We start from the raw sequence: 15,114 nt of genomic DNA, 5'->3' as shown, positions 1-15,114 counted from the left end.
GGCTTCACTCCTCAAACCACCCAAGTATTCAGAAGCAGAACTGAAGTGAGTCACAACAGAGGGGACTATAGTATCAGGTTAAATAACCCTTAGTTATTACAGGCTGATCAGGCCCACAATCTCCCATGCGAGTGGATGGTGAAGGCTTAAATAAATGAGACAACTGAAATGATTTCAGGGCTCCCAGAGGGCCTAACTCTCTTACAGCTTCAATATTCTTGAGTTTAGACAAAGACTTCTCTGGGCAGCCTGTATTTATTTGGTTCTCAAACAAAGGAGGGGGATACTCAAGAAAACTCGGGAACCTGAGCAGGACCTTGGGAGAATTTTCCCAAGTAGTCAATTATGCTGATCATCTTGGTTACTTTTCTCTCATTGCTGAGACAAAATACCTGACACCCAAAATTGAGGAAAGAAAGGTTGATTTAGCTCACAGTTTGTGGAGATTTGGCTGGCTCCAAGGCAGAGTGGCACATAGCACAGGGCAACCATTCATGGTGGCAGAGGATAGCAAAAGCAGCAACAGCAAAAGGAAGGAGTGGCAGCAAGCAGCCTCTTTCTCTCCCTTACCTATGCAAACTATCTGCCCCAGGGCAGGTGTAGCACTCACACCCATGAATCAATCATAAATTCCAGAAACCGGCCCCATGATTGCATGAGGCTTTGGGAGGACATCCAGAACCAAACCATAACTACCTTATGTTTAGACTGGTATTTATTATAGGAGTATGGAGCCTGCAGCTATAGTCTCCTTTAAGTTAATTGTGGTTAGAGCCAGACGTCCTCAGCTGTGGCCTTATCTTCTCCTTTGAGGCATCACAGCTTCACAGGCCAATACAGGCCTCAGCGGTGACCAGTGACTCACAGAGGTTCATTTACAATGAGTCTGCTGCTCATCTTTAGACAAGGTACCTAAGCTTCGGACAACTCACCAGTAAACAAGGAAAGTCAATTGCTTCATATTAAATCTTGCTCAGAGCCACTTTGCAGTGGTCTCCATCATTACAGAACAAAATGGATGGAAATTTTTTCCAGGTGGGAAGGTGTTCCTTCCTAAGGCTGTAGGACATTTTGTGATCTAGGAACTGCATAGTTGTATTCACTTGGGAGAGACAGCCATGGCAGAGCTGCTTGGCTGTCACTTCTATATATCTAGACTTTAGATCTTATGCATTTCTGTGGCAAAGCACATGTGCAGCTTGCACTCACAACAGTCCAGTTTTTCACTCACAGCAACAGCCTGGAGTCTGGAGACAACACTGCCATTTGAGGATGTCAAGGTGGACTTTACAGAAATCAACAAGTGGAAACAAGAAGTATCTGTTAGTCCTCATTTGCACCTACTCGAGCTAGATGGGGGCCATACCCACAAGGACTGAGACATCCAGAGAGTTGATAAAAGCCCTGATGGAGTTAAACATGACTGGGTAAGGGCTCCCTATGATGGTAGGTTCTGATAATGGGCCTGTTTCATGGGTCAAGTGGTTCAGAGCCTTTCCACAGCCTTAAGGCTAAAATGGAAGCTACACACTACCTACTAGCCACAGAGTTCTGGCTAGGTAGAGACACAGAATTGGACTTTATGTGTGTGTCTTTTTGAGACAGGGTCTCACTATGCAGTTCAGGTTGGGCTTGAGCTCACTTTGTAGCCCAGGCTGGTCTCAAACTTGCAATGATTCTCCTATCTCAGCCTCCAGAGTGCTGAGATTACAGGCATGCACCACCATGCCTGGCTCAGAATTGGACTTTAAAGACCACCCTAGTCAAGCTTCACCAAGAGACTGGGGCAAACTGGGTGACTATGCTTCCAATGGCCCTACTGCAATCTTGCTGTACCCTGTACTAGGATAGAGCTCACTCCATTTGAGATCATGTTTTGGAGGCCTCCTGAACCTTTGCCTGTTCTGAAAGGACTACATATGTCCTGAGAGAGGAAAATATGTCCTTGAGGTGGGAATGATACGGCAAGACAAACTCCATTTTCTTTTTGTAACTCCATTTTAGAAGTCACTTAAACTTTAGATGACCTCAATTCTCTACTCCCTCCCTTATAGCTAACAAGAGGAAAACAGAGCTATAAAATGAGAAACAAACAGTTAAAGCAAACTGCAGCCAAGTGAAAATTTAACCCTACTAGCAAACCCCTGGGAAATGTAAATCTTGTGACCATGATGTAGTACTTTTGTAAAATTCCTAAATGAAGTAATATGGTTACCATAGTTACTTGTAAAAGTATAAAAACTCAGCACAAAGCTCTCTGGTCACTGATATCTTGCTTTTTTTGACTCTTGGTCAGTGGTGTTGGTTGCACTCTTCAATAAAGCTTTGTTTGTTCCCACATTTTTGGCTTCTTGTACCTATCTCATTGAATCTCACTGTAACAGGAGAGAGGGGGAGAGGGAGAGGGAGAGGGGAACGGGAGAGAGAGAAGGAAGAGACAAGAGAGGGAGAGAGAGAAGTAAAAGAAGGAAGAGAGAGAAGGAGAGAAAGAAAGGAAGAAGGAAGAGGAGGAGGAAGAGAAGGAGGAAGGGAGGGTTAGAGGGAGGAGGGGGAGGAGAGGAGGGGAAGGGAGAGCAGAACACCTTATCACTGCCATCTAGTGGTCATAGTGGTGAATATTTTGCATTTCTTCCACTAAACAGAACAATACAAGGTTTGTTCAGGAAAGACTTTAAATTTAGTCCCAGAGAGGTGAAGTCATTTAAGGTCAAATGATTAGTTAGTAGAGATTTATCTTAATGAAATAGATCATATAATTATAGAGGCTGGTGAGTTCAAAATCTGCAGGTAGACCAGCAGGCTGGAGACTCATGAGAACTGATCTTGCAGCTCAAATTTAAAGACTGTATGGAAGCAGAACTTCCATTTACTCAGGATATTTACCTCGGCCTTTTTACTCTTAAAGCCTCCAGCCTTACTCAGTGTCTACTGATTGGGCCCATAGGAGAAGTTTGCCAGGGGAGGAGGGCTACTGTTTGAAATGAACAGGACTGTTTGACATGAACCCAGCAGTGGCCACCCCAGAACATTCAAAGATCACTAGAATTGTGCGGCATCCGTCAGGTTATTTAGCCCTTATCTCTCTGGTATGAATATTTTTCTATCCCTTTGTATTTGAGAGTGAAGGTCTTGAAAGTAAACTCGAGGCAGATTTGGGAAACAAGGGCAGATGATGAGCATTTTAAAGGTCATCTTTTTGTCACTTCTCTGGATCCAATTTTCCTTACGTGAAGGGAAGGAGGTTGACCATATGGTCTCTAAACTTCATTTCAGCTTTATCATTCTGTAATTTTTTTGTCCTAAAGATCAATCCTCGTTTAATTGGTCCCTTCATCTCCTTTTTTTGTAAGTTTGCTTCTTTCCATAACCATTTATTGAGCACCTCTACTTCTGAGGGCTGAGCATTGGTTGTATTCATCTTTTCCCCCAGTACCTCACACAATAAGCAGGTGCTTTCAGGTGGGGTTAAAGTTGATTCCTATTTGTGGTTCCATGTCTGGAAGAGCTCACAGCTCTGAAGAGGAGGGTACCAGGAACCATCAATTCATCACTGAATTAAAACCTGGTTCCAGAATCCCTTCCAGGTGGATGTTCCAGTAAGGAGCAAGAGAGTTCATAAGAGAGAAAAATGTAGCAGTTAGTACTCACTGAGTGCCTGCATTGTATTAGCTCAAGTGATACAACCGCCCTACATTGATATCATCCAATTAACCTAGTATGTAGGTACTAGTATGTATTGTTTCATACTTCAAACAAGCACCAAGAAGTTGAGTAACTTGCCTGACAGTTAGAAAGGAGGAAGGTAGCATTTGAAACCAGACAGCGCAACTTCAGAACCTGCATTCCCAAACACTCCTCTGGACAGAGTGTTCAGGAAAACCAGAAGAATAATCTTATGATCTCCCCCAGAGACTGTCCTAATTTGGGGGTACCATGTTTAAATTCAAATCAGGGAAAGTTCAAGCTGCAGAAGGGAAGGCTGTAAAAGCTGGCGAAGAAGTTTGAAGGGCACACTTCGCAGGGATAACAGAAACACACAAACAAGATCTGGTGCGCCTAGGAACTGTGGGAGAACCAGAGAACAGAGCGGAAGTGACGTCACCAAACAGGAGTCGCGCTCCTAGCTGGACTGCGGGGAGGGACAGGATTCAGGTCGGAAGCGACGCACAGGAAGTTACGCGTGGAGGCGGCACCTAGTGGCAGAGGGAGTCGTAGTGGGAGGGGCGCGGTGTTTGTGGTGAGCTGGGAGCCTTCGATCCTCCGCAGGTAACCTGCGGGCCGCGCCGGGATGCGGGTGGAGGTGGGAGCTGGGATCGATGACCTAGGTCGCTCCAGGCCCTGAATTCGGGCCGAGAGAGGTGGCTCACGCAGTAGATGGTGACTGGAGGGAGGCTTCCTGGCTCGAGACTACTCTTTGAGGGCATAGGGTCGCGGGGAACTCTTGGTAGCGGATCGTGGGGGACGAGGGCTGTCAGGAAAGGCAGTCTTCTGGTCTTCTTGGAATCGGTCGGTTCTGGCAGGAGGATGTGGGGAGAACAAGCTCAGAGATGAGCTCACTTCTCACCCACCCCGACCCCTTATGGAAGCAAGGGACGGGGACTTCGACTTTTGCATCGCTTAATCCTTAGACTGCCTGTACCTTGCCACTATGAACGTCTAAAGACGTTGTGGAAGGAATGAACGCGTCGCTGAAAGAAGGCGACTGTGGCTTGGCGGAGGAACTTCTCCCACATCTCAGTATCCCAGCCTCAGAATGTAGAAGTGACTCCAGTCCTCTGGTGCAGGAGAGATTCAGGACGGCGTGTGTGTGTGTGTGTGTGTGTGTGTGTGTGTGTGTGTGTGTGTGTGTGTGTATGTGTTACAGTTAATGAACTTTACAAATGTGTACAGTTAATGAACTTTACAAATACTTTTCTCTGGGTGGACAGGATAAGGCGATTACTGTATTTGATTTCTTTCAGGTTCTTTTACTGTTCTGGGGAGAACGTCTAGTAGACGAGTGGTACTAGGGAGGTCAGCAAATGATAAGGTGCAGTTTTAATGCACTGAGCTGTTGATTGATGTCTTAAGTACTTTTAGCAGTATAAACTTTTTCTTAATTTTTTTCATAGTGAGATACTGCTTACATTTGCAGTGTAAATGAGAATTATTTCATAGCAGAAGTGGAATAATGAGTTATAAAAATCTAGTCAGAAGTTTCACCTCGCATGTCACATAAGAAGCAGTTGTAGGACACACCCTAAAATAATGACTCCTTAAAGATTATGGGTTTCCTTTGTAAAAAGCATCTTAAATGTAATAAAGAGGGAGCATGCTTTTAAAAAACAAGTGTTGAGCCAGGCGTGATGGCGCACGCCTGTACTCCCAGCACTTGGGAGGCTGAGGCGGAGGATTGTTGTGAGTTCGAGACCAGCCAGGGCTACAAAGTGAGCTCAAGGCCCCCCTGAACTGCATAGTGAGACCCTGTCTCAAAAAGACAGAAAAACAAAAACAAAACAAAATAAACAAACAAACAAAAACCAAGTGTTGTAGCCAAGTGGGTTTTGGTTATCAAATGGAATAAAGTATAGATGATGCATAAAGCTATGGAATGAGATCTGGCCATGAATCATTACCTATATATAGTCCCAGTGAGGTGATGATGTATATGGGCAATCTAATGACATAGAAGCTCTTGAGAAGTTCCAGACCCCTAATTAGACTGGGTAGAGTGGGGTGGGAGACCTTAAATTTATGTCATTGTTGTGTTGTGTGTGTATGTGTGTTTACAAAGAAGAAATTAGTATGCGTTTTTAAATTTAAAACCTAGGATATTCTTCAAATAGGTTGAAAAGTTCAAAACTAGATATGTAAATACATTATTGTACTATTTAAATTTTACACTTTTGCCTACTTTTAAATCTTCTGAGTTTCTGGAAAATCCTGATGTCTAAGTAACCCCCATTTCTTTATGCTGTTATTATGGTATCATGTTCAATGTACATATAAATATTATTAAAAATAATGTTTTGCAGTCATCAAGGTTGTTAGTGTCTTAGTCTAGTTTTGCCATCTCAATCTGCTTTTTAATGTCACATTCACTAACTTGGCACATCTAAGTATCTCTATAGTATAACTGTTACTCATAAGGAATTGTTAACCAAGTGGTAACCTAGATATGCACATTGACATTTTTGAGGTTTTCAGTTTTTACAGAGCACTAAGATCTATGGATTCCAACATGGACTTCATGTAAAGAAACCCACAGACCATTAATGGACAAAACCATGAATCAATTTGTACTGTGGCATGCAAATCCTAGCACTTTGGGAGAGGTAAGTTGTTGACTGTGTTTTGTGTTAGGTGAAATGCTGGAATAGCCTTAGATGGGCAAAGGAAATTTCAGAAATGTAATTGAAAAATATAGGCCTGAATCTCTTCATGTTTTAATCAGAACCTTCCGAAGAGGTTTGTTTTGTATGTATAAGACAATTGTTACTATTTTCTTGTCAAATCAAGAGATTGCCTGGGTTTGTTGTTTGTGGAGGTTTACTGTTCTGCTTTCCTTTGGGGAGATCCCCTTTCAATACTTTTTATTCTAGTAAAAATAAATCTGTTGATGCCCTCTAAAAATTAGGCCTTAAGGCTGGGGATTTAGCTCAACGGCACAGCATCTGTCTGGCAAGCGGGAGGTCGTGAGTTCGATTCCCGGTACTGGAAAAAAACAACAACAACAACAAAAAATTAGGCCTCAGACAGTCATTTAAATCATGTAGCATCCAAGTTTGGCTGTATTCTAGATCTATTGATCAATTATATTTTGTGCCTTAGGTTTAAGCAAGAGGCCCCCAAAGTGTCTTTTTCTTTCTTTCTTTATCTTGACTCATTTTTTCCTCCTCCTTCTTCTTGTTTTGTTTTGTTTTCTTTTTGACACGAAGTCTCACTGTGTAGCCCAAGCAGACCTCAAACTCGGTGATCCTCCTGCCTCAGCCTCCTGAGTGCTGGAATTATGGGCGTGTGTCACTACACGTGGCTTTTATTCCTACACCTACTCTTCTTTCTCTTTGTCCTCCTCCTTGCCCTCCTTTTTCTGGTACTGGGGATTGAACTACATCAAAACATGATGTACTTTTATTTTTTTTTTAATTGGGATTACAGGCGTGTGCCACCAGGCCTAACGGCTGTTTTCTTTCCATTTTCCCTACTCTCTCCTCCTTTCCATGTTTCTTTTCTTCTTTTGTTTCTTAGGTGATTCATCAGCCCTTTATATAAAACTTTCTGTCCAGGAAGTAAAGATTTTCTCTGTTTCTGTCTGTCTCTCTATCACTTTTCCTAATTCAGCTGTTTATTAATTTTCAAAACCTTAAAAAATAATTTTAAAACCTTAAATTTGTGATGTTTGGCACCTTTTAATCACTGAGCATTTAACTTGTAATTTTTTTCTGGTCTCCTTTGTGGATATTCTGGCTTCTTATTTAGAATTTATTAATTCTAATAGAAGGCAATACTTTTAGGAATTCATCTTTCACATCTGTTTGCATTTGCACACAAAATTTGCATAAGAAGATATTTGTTACAATACTGTTTAACATTAAAAATAAAAACTGGAAATAACCTAGACATGCTTCAACAGAGGTCTGGTTAAATAAATCCGTTTATACAATGTAATACTTTGCAGCTCTTAGAATGAGGTGGATCCAGCAATGCAGATATGGAAAAATACACTGTTAACTGAGAAAAATAATATAAAAGTATATGATAGTGTGTTTTTGTGTTTTAAGAAGTGTATATTTACTACTTACATACAAAATTTCTTCACACCTATATATAAGGAACTATAGATAGAATTCCTTGGAGAATAAGACTAGAGGTCTAGTCTACTTGTATTTTGTTTGTTTGTTTGTTTTTGTTTTTGTTTTTGTTTTTTGGTTTTTCTCTGGTACCGGGAACCAAACTCACGACCTTGCGCTTGCCAGGCAGGCGCTTTCTACTTGTATTTTTAATGTATACTCTTTCTGGTGGGTTGAATTTTTTACTCTGAGCATATTTCCATTTTCATAATAAGAAACAGTCATGCTTTAGGGTAATTTAATGAATATTCTTTATGACTTTCTGTCCTTAAAATTCTTTGCACAATTTAAGAGTGGGGTTACACAGTGTGTTGTTTGTTCAGAGCTAAAAGAAGGTTTGGTAATATTCTAATAGGGTTTTAAACCTTGTCATCAGTGCTGCCAAATTCAGTACTCATGTAGTGTATAGCATGTTGTTGACCTTCCTGAATGATGTGATGGTTATTACCTTTGTTTGCAAGCTAGGTTTGTATTGCTTTGGCCTGGTTCTTCTGAGAGTCTTAGTTTTATTAAATGAGATTGACTTTGTTTTATTTGAATTGCTGCTTAGGTACTCTCTACCCTTCCCTTCCCCCTTTGTTCTCTCTTCCTCCCTTCTTCCACACTCCTTTCCTTCTGTGTTTCTTTCTCTTGGGGTGCTGGCAGTCAAACTCAGGGTCTTGAATAAGCTAGGCAGGCACTCTACCACTGAGCTACATCGCAAACCTTTGGCTTCTGTATTCTTTAAACAAGTCTTGCTGTTACTATTTGACATTGTTCTTGATGTTTAGAACTGGATTAAGGCATTTTAAACAATGGCTTGTTCTCTGTTAATAAAATCAGTAAACTGGAAAGATAATTTAGAGAGGTATACTTGGGTAATGCCATTCTTTATTACTTTGAATTGGTTGATTATCTGCTTGTACATAGCAGAAATGGTGACTTTTACTTCTCTAAGTATTTTTATCTTCCCATACCTTTATTGTGGGACATTTTGAATAATAGTAATAGATAGTAACATGAATTATATAAGAAATACAAAAATATAATCTTAGTTTGATTAATAAAGGGATTTTATGTGAAACTTGGTTGAGGCCAGCATATGTAAGATACATACTTCTATTTCACTGGTCTTCTATATCACTGGTTGTATATCTTGTAAAATCATAATGCAGATCACTAATATAGGGGCTAAATCATGTTTAATGGAATAAAACAGGTTATATCAAGTATTTATTTACTTTTGTAGTACTGGACATAGAACCCAGGGCCTCCTGCCTGCTGTGCAAGTGCTCTACCACTGAGCTACCTCCCAGCCCTGGCCATTATTTTATTTTTTTGAAATGGGGTTTCACTGTACTGCCCAGGTTAGTCTCAAACTCCTGGGCTTAAGTCATCCTCCTGCCTCAGCCTCTGCAGGCATGTATGCTTTGTGCCATACTTTAGCAGCATATTTTGCATAGCGTCATCTCTGTTAAACGATGCTTTCTTAAGGATTTAATCACTGTGGCCACAAAAGGGAAATCATTGAGAAGGATGCCTACCATGGGACTCTTCTTGTTAAGACAATGACTATAGAGGAGTTCAATCCAAGGGGTAGTTTTCCTGAATCAAGATGCTAGAATATGTTAAGGATGACATATATTAAGGAAATTAACATGAATATAAAAGTTACAGTTAGAGAACATAGAATTGAGGAATGTGCCTGTCTGTGTGTGTGTGCATGCACATAGATATGTGACACATTATATTATATTTATATATATAATTTCCTGGAAAACCAGAAATTTCAGATAGGAAGTTATGTAGTTAATGCAATGAAAAAAAAAAGTTAGCATTTTAAGGCCTCAGAACTGGGTCTGTTGGAGCTAATTCAGAATTGTGAGAGTAGATCATTGCCAAGGCCCAAGTGACAGGAAGGCAGAAAACCCTTAGAATGAGGAAATGAAAATCTAGCAACATAAACAATTATAGTTACAGGTATCTAAAATTCTGTTTGCTGACATATGCACTTGGAGCAGGGAGAAAATTCAAAATTTTATTGCTCTTCAATTTTAATTGAACTAGATCCAAAGCCTTTCTTACCTTTCCAGTTATATGTAACCAACATTGATTTAATAGACCCCATTAATCTATAAAACAATAACATACAATGTACAAATTTCATTACTATATAATTTTGAAGAATAAGAGAACTATTTTCAATTAATTTCATGATTAAATAAAGGGACAACTGTGATAATCTAGACTGAGGGGCCTAGAACTATTTTTTCCCAGAAAACAGAAGATTTTAGAAATGTTGGGGAAATTCCATAGGCAGTACATTTATTCTCTGTTTAGTCCAAAATTAATTTGTGAGTTGGAGAAGGTATAGAACTCCTCACTAGTTGAGCAGATTGTGTTGAGAGACTGTAAACTCTGGGTCATTAGGGTTACATAAGAAAATCTGAATGTCACGAATATTGTGGGAGAGGATTTCTCACTGTATGAGAAAGTATTTAGATTATTTTGAAGATTCTTTTCAACTTCTAAAACATTTTGTAGTGTAATAAACTGATTTATCACAGATGTGTTTACCTTCTACTATTCCTATATTTAATTAGCAGTAGCCTATATCTACCTGCTGGTCACTTACACATTAACTTCACCTCATCCATAATCAGGATATAAACCTAAAAATTACCTCTTCCCTCAAAGTATTAAACATAAAATCTACCTGCTTTTCTCAGATTCTTATTTGATGTATGTACTTTTATTTTAGACACAGTTCTAACAAGCTTGATTAACTGGTATCTAACTGCAGACTATTAAAAGCAACAAACTGTAAATGGTTCAGGTACTCCTTAGAGGCAAGCACATCAACAGGAAAGAAAAGAAAGAAGTTATAAAAGAGACCAGCTAATTTTAAAATTGTAGCAACCTATGCCCTTTTGGTTATTTGAAACAACTTTGTGTTAATAGATATCCAAAATGATAACCCTGACTGAATGTAAATAATTTGTTTTGTATTTTCTATAGAAGACAAGGAGGAATACCTGAAAATTTCTTTTGTGTACTTAATAACAAAAGCTATGCAACTGTCTGGACAGGCTGCACTGCACTGGAAAGAGCAGACCTGAGCATCATGTAGACAGCTCTGATTCTGGGTTCCAATATTTACTAGCTGTCCTAACATGCCTATATTAGGCAAGATAAATAGTAGCTAGATAAATTGCCTGAATAAATAGTAGCTATTATTGTTGTTATTTCGTTATCATAAAGCTTATTCTTCACTGAACTTTTTGGGTCTTTAAATGGAGGAAAAAATAAACTTACCTAATAATTTTAGGGTAAATTTAATATAAATGTTAATAATAATGATGGCACACTTAAAAAATTATACAAGTAATTCTTGTCCACTTCACAAAAATTAGGATACAGGAAATACCTGGGGTTGGGGTATAGCTTAAAGGTAGTAGGCATGCATGGCATGGAAGGGGCCCTGGGTTTAATCCTAGGGTGGGGAACTAAGCCAAAAAAAGGAATAGAATCACTTATAATCTATCACTGTTAGTATTTTAATGTCATGCTTTATATTCTAACCTGCCTTGACATTCCTGTAGGGTATCACTCCTGAGCAGTGACTGCTAGAGCTTTGTTACTGCTCTTAGGGTATTTAATTAGTCATTGTGCTTTTTCGTTGGAATATGCAAGGAAAGATTGTGACATGGCTGATTAAAGCAAACGACCCTTGTCCTGATAAATTTTATGTTGAAACCAGTTTTGTAACACAACTGGTTTTTAGCCAGAAGGCATGAGTTTGATTCCTGGCTCCAGTCTTTATTAGCTAGATAATTATCTGAATTTCTTAATTCTTCTGTGCCTCAGTTTCATCATCTTAAAAAATTGGGGGTGATATTAGTGTCTAATTCATAGGGCTGCTGTGAAGGTTAAATGAATGAATCTGCATAAAGTACAGAGAGCAGTGCCTGACACAAATGAAAGCCTCAGCAAATACTTACTAGCTGCTATTAATTTTTTAAGAGCTCATTGGTTTCTTGGGAGAAAAGGAAGGTTTGCAGGAGCAGGTAAAGTAAAAAGAAACAGTTGTGACAAGTACAAAATTAAGTCATTGAAATTAAAAATTCTGTCTAACAAGAACAAAGAGGAAGGGATAGAACAGATGCTAGCATCCCCTTGGGGACGTCAGCTGTTGCTAATTATTTACAGAACTGGAGTTTCAGGTGGATATAATTTCCCTTGATTATATCTGCACATGTTTATAATGTTTTGCTATATGTTTTTTATATGAACCTTTGCAAAGTGGTCTGTTTTTCTGCTTGAAGGCTTTGCTACTTTTTCTCCATGCTCAGAAAAATATCTTCAGACCATAATAATCTTCAGTTCCTTTCTCTACTTCCCAAAGTTGGTTTCATCTTATGCTTTCTTCTAACAAATATTTCAGCCGTGCTTTCAGACCTCAAAAGCAGGGCTGGGGACGTGGCTCAGTGGTAGAGTTCTTGCCTTGCATGTACAAGGCCCTGGGTTCAAGTCCCAACACCCCCCCACACACACATACACATAAAGACCAGCCCTCAGAAGCTCAATTTAAGACAATCAGATGTCTTGGAGAGGCAGCAAAGAGATTCAAGAATTTTCCTTAGATCGCTTTCTTTGACTACAGATGCTTAGTGGTTCTGTAAGAACTTTGGATTCTGTTGCAGTTTGTAGTGAAGAATATAAGCCAATGAATGTATTTTGCCTATCTTTTCAAAACCTTTTTCTTCTTCCTGTTCTTTTAGCATGGTATCTAGCAGTCTGATTAATTATTGAGCAAAGAACTTTTTAACTTCCCTTTTTGAAAAAAAATTATTAGACTTGCTAGTGGAATTTTTCTGTGTTTTGTTTTCAAGCATCAAGTGCCGAGATTTTGAAGACCAGCGTCACTGTGCATTCAAGAGTTGAGTGAGAGTAACCTCAGCAAGACTTAGATCCTCGTCAGAGGCTTCAAGTGTCATCTTCCTTAAAGTTCTCCACTGAACTCTCTCACAAAGCAAAAGCCGAAAGAGAATAAAATCCAAGAATACAGTTTTTAGTAGCCCTTCCTCTAACTTCCCTTCAATTTTCTTGGCCACTAGGGACCTTCCTATCGCTTATGTTTCTTTAGACAGGAACTAAAGAAACGTATGTTCTGTGGCCGTCAGTTTTGTTTTGGTTTGGTTTTTCTCCGGTACCGGGAACCGAACTCACGACCTTGCGCTTGCCAGGCAGGCGCTTTGCCGCTGAGCTAAATCCCCAGCCCCTGTGGCCGTAAGTTTTATTGGCAGAGAAGCATAAACTTGGTGGGATAAGTTTGGAATTACGTCTTTTGTTATTTTTTAGAAAAGTTTTAGATCAGTAATATAAAAATGAAGATTAAGTTTTTAACACATATGAGATTGGAATGCATGTTTAGCATGTATAAAGCCCTGGGTTGAATTTTCAGCTAAATAAAATATTTAAAATGTTATATAGTTTAGTATATTAATTTATATTTATATATAAATTATATATTAACAAATATATTTATATATTAATAACATTAGTGTAGCTTATATTTTTGTATATTTAAAGTATGCGTTTTTGAGGTTAAATTACACTTTCAGAAACTATATGGTCTAGAGAAAAGAGCCACAACCTAAAAGCAGAAGGTTCTTCTGTCTCCACCACCACTTTTTTTTATTTTGGCGGCAGGGGGTGCCGGGACTCAAACTCAGGACCTTGTGTGCCAGGCAGGCGCTGCGCCACCGAGCTGCATCCCCAGCCCCTCCACCACCACTTCTTAACTAGCTGCACGAGAGCCAGGAAAAGCTACTTCACCTCCTTGAGCCAGAGCTTCATTATCTGTAAAATGAGCCTTACATTTTCCCCACCTACCTCACAGGGTTGTTGTGAGGATCCAGTGAAATCATGTACATAAAAAAGACTAATAAAATGTGTGATACGGACATTAGGTCATGTTACCTAGGTACAAATCATTCCCTCTTCCTTGGCCCCGGGGAAATGGGGGATTTAAACACTGTGAAAGCACGTGTCTCAGCTGGTTCCATGAAAATGAGATCATATTAATTTTTTAAGAAAATTTTTTTCTCTGAGTACTTAGAATATACTATCAGAGGCTAATACTGAGGAGAAAACTGTATATTTCTCTAAAATTATAAATGTGGCATTGATTGATTATGCTCTAGGCAGAGGAGCTAAGAGTGGTGGCATATTAGTTGTTTGGAGATTCCTTTACTACATGTACTTTTATTTGAATGAAAGGAAGAAGAGGATATTTTACATTGTATGCCACATAGTAAGAATAAATATTGTTTTAGGTTTATGTGCATATATAAATGTGTATGTAGCTAGTTATTACATAACATGCATTTTTTTTTTCTTAGTCACAATTGCCCTTCGTAACTAATTCTAGTACTAATGGCTTTCTTTGCATTTGGATTCTTAGGAGTCTCGGTGATTTTTTTTCAGCTTTGTACTACTATTTGTGACAAAGTAATTAATGGTTAATATTTGACTTTCAGTTTATATATTTTTGGGGGGAGTACCGGGAATTGAACTCATGACTTTGTACTTGTCAGGCAGGCGCTGTGCTGCTGAGCTATATCCTTGGCCCCTTGACTTTTAGTTTAAGGGAAATATTTTTTTTTTTTTGTACTGGGAATTAAACTCAGGACCTTGTGCTTGCCAGGCAGGCACTTGTTCCGCTGAGCTATATCCCCAGCAAGGGAAATATTTCTTATTTCATAGAAGAAACCCAATAGGCTATAATATGATTTCTTCTGTTTACTTATTTATTTATTTATTTTTGGTACCAGGAATCAAACTCAGGACCTTGCCCTTGCTTGTGCCGCTGAGCTATTATCCCCAGCCCTCTTCTGACAGCCAGACTGTTTCGAGCGTTTAGGTGATTGGTTCAGCCTCTACTCCTGGAAAGATTGCATCAAATGTTTTACTGTTTAATTTTTTTTTTTTTTTACTTTTATCTTTCTGGCCTTGTGGCAAACAAAAAGATTCATTGCTTGAAGACTAAGTAAAAAGAGGCAATAGAGAATGGAGTTAAAAATGATTGGCAGTCTGATGGTCTCAATTTCTCTTTCTATGAGTAAAGTTATCTTTAATGATTTAAGATAGATAAGTCACTGACTTAACTCACACACTTTCTCCCCAAAATAGCTTTCTACATCTTTGGTGATATCATTGGTTAAGAGTAAATGAATTTTATTGTATCCCTGAGTGAGAGGGAATGGTTTCTTTCTCAAAAGGTTAATACATTCCAATTCATTGA

At 39.1% G+C, this 15,114-nt stretch overlaps 1 long non-coding RNA gene across 1 annotated transcript; it reads left to right on the top strand.

Annotated features, from left to right (window-relative positions):
- Positions 1–4,169: 4,169 nt before the first annotated feature.
- On the top strand, positions 4,170–13,779 carry LOC102012541. Its single transcript, XR_260735.2, has 3 exons — positions 4,170–4,266; positions 6,187–6,314; positions 12,701–13,779. It is a non-coding gene; the product is annotated as an uncharacterized LOC102012541 (long non-coding RNA).
- Positions 13,780–15,114: the final 1,335 nt, after the last annotated feature.

The sequence above is a fragment of the Chinchilla lanigera genome, unplaced genomic scaffold (genome assembly GCF_000276665.1).
Source record: "Chinchilla lanigera isolate Chin_1 unplaced genomic scaffold, ChiLan1.0 scaffold00019, whole genome shotgun sequence".
Classification (NCBI taxonomy): domain Eukaryota; kingdom Metazoa; phylum Chordata; class Mammalia; order Rodentia; family Chinchillidae; genus Chinchilla; species Chinchilla lanigera.
This window is presented reverse-complemented; position numbering and strand designations above follow the sequence as displayed.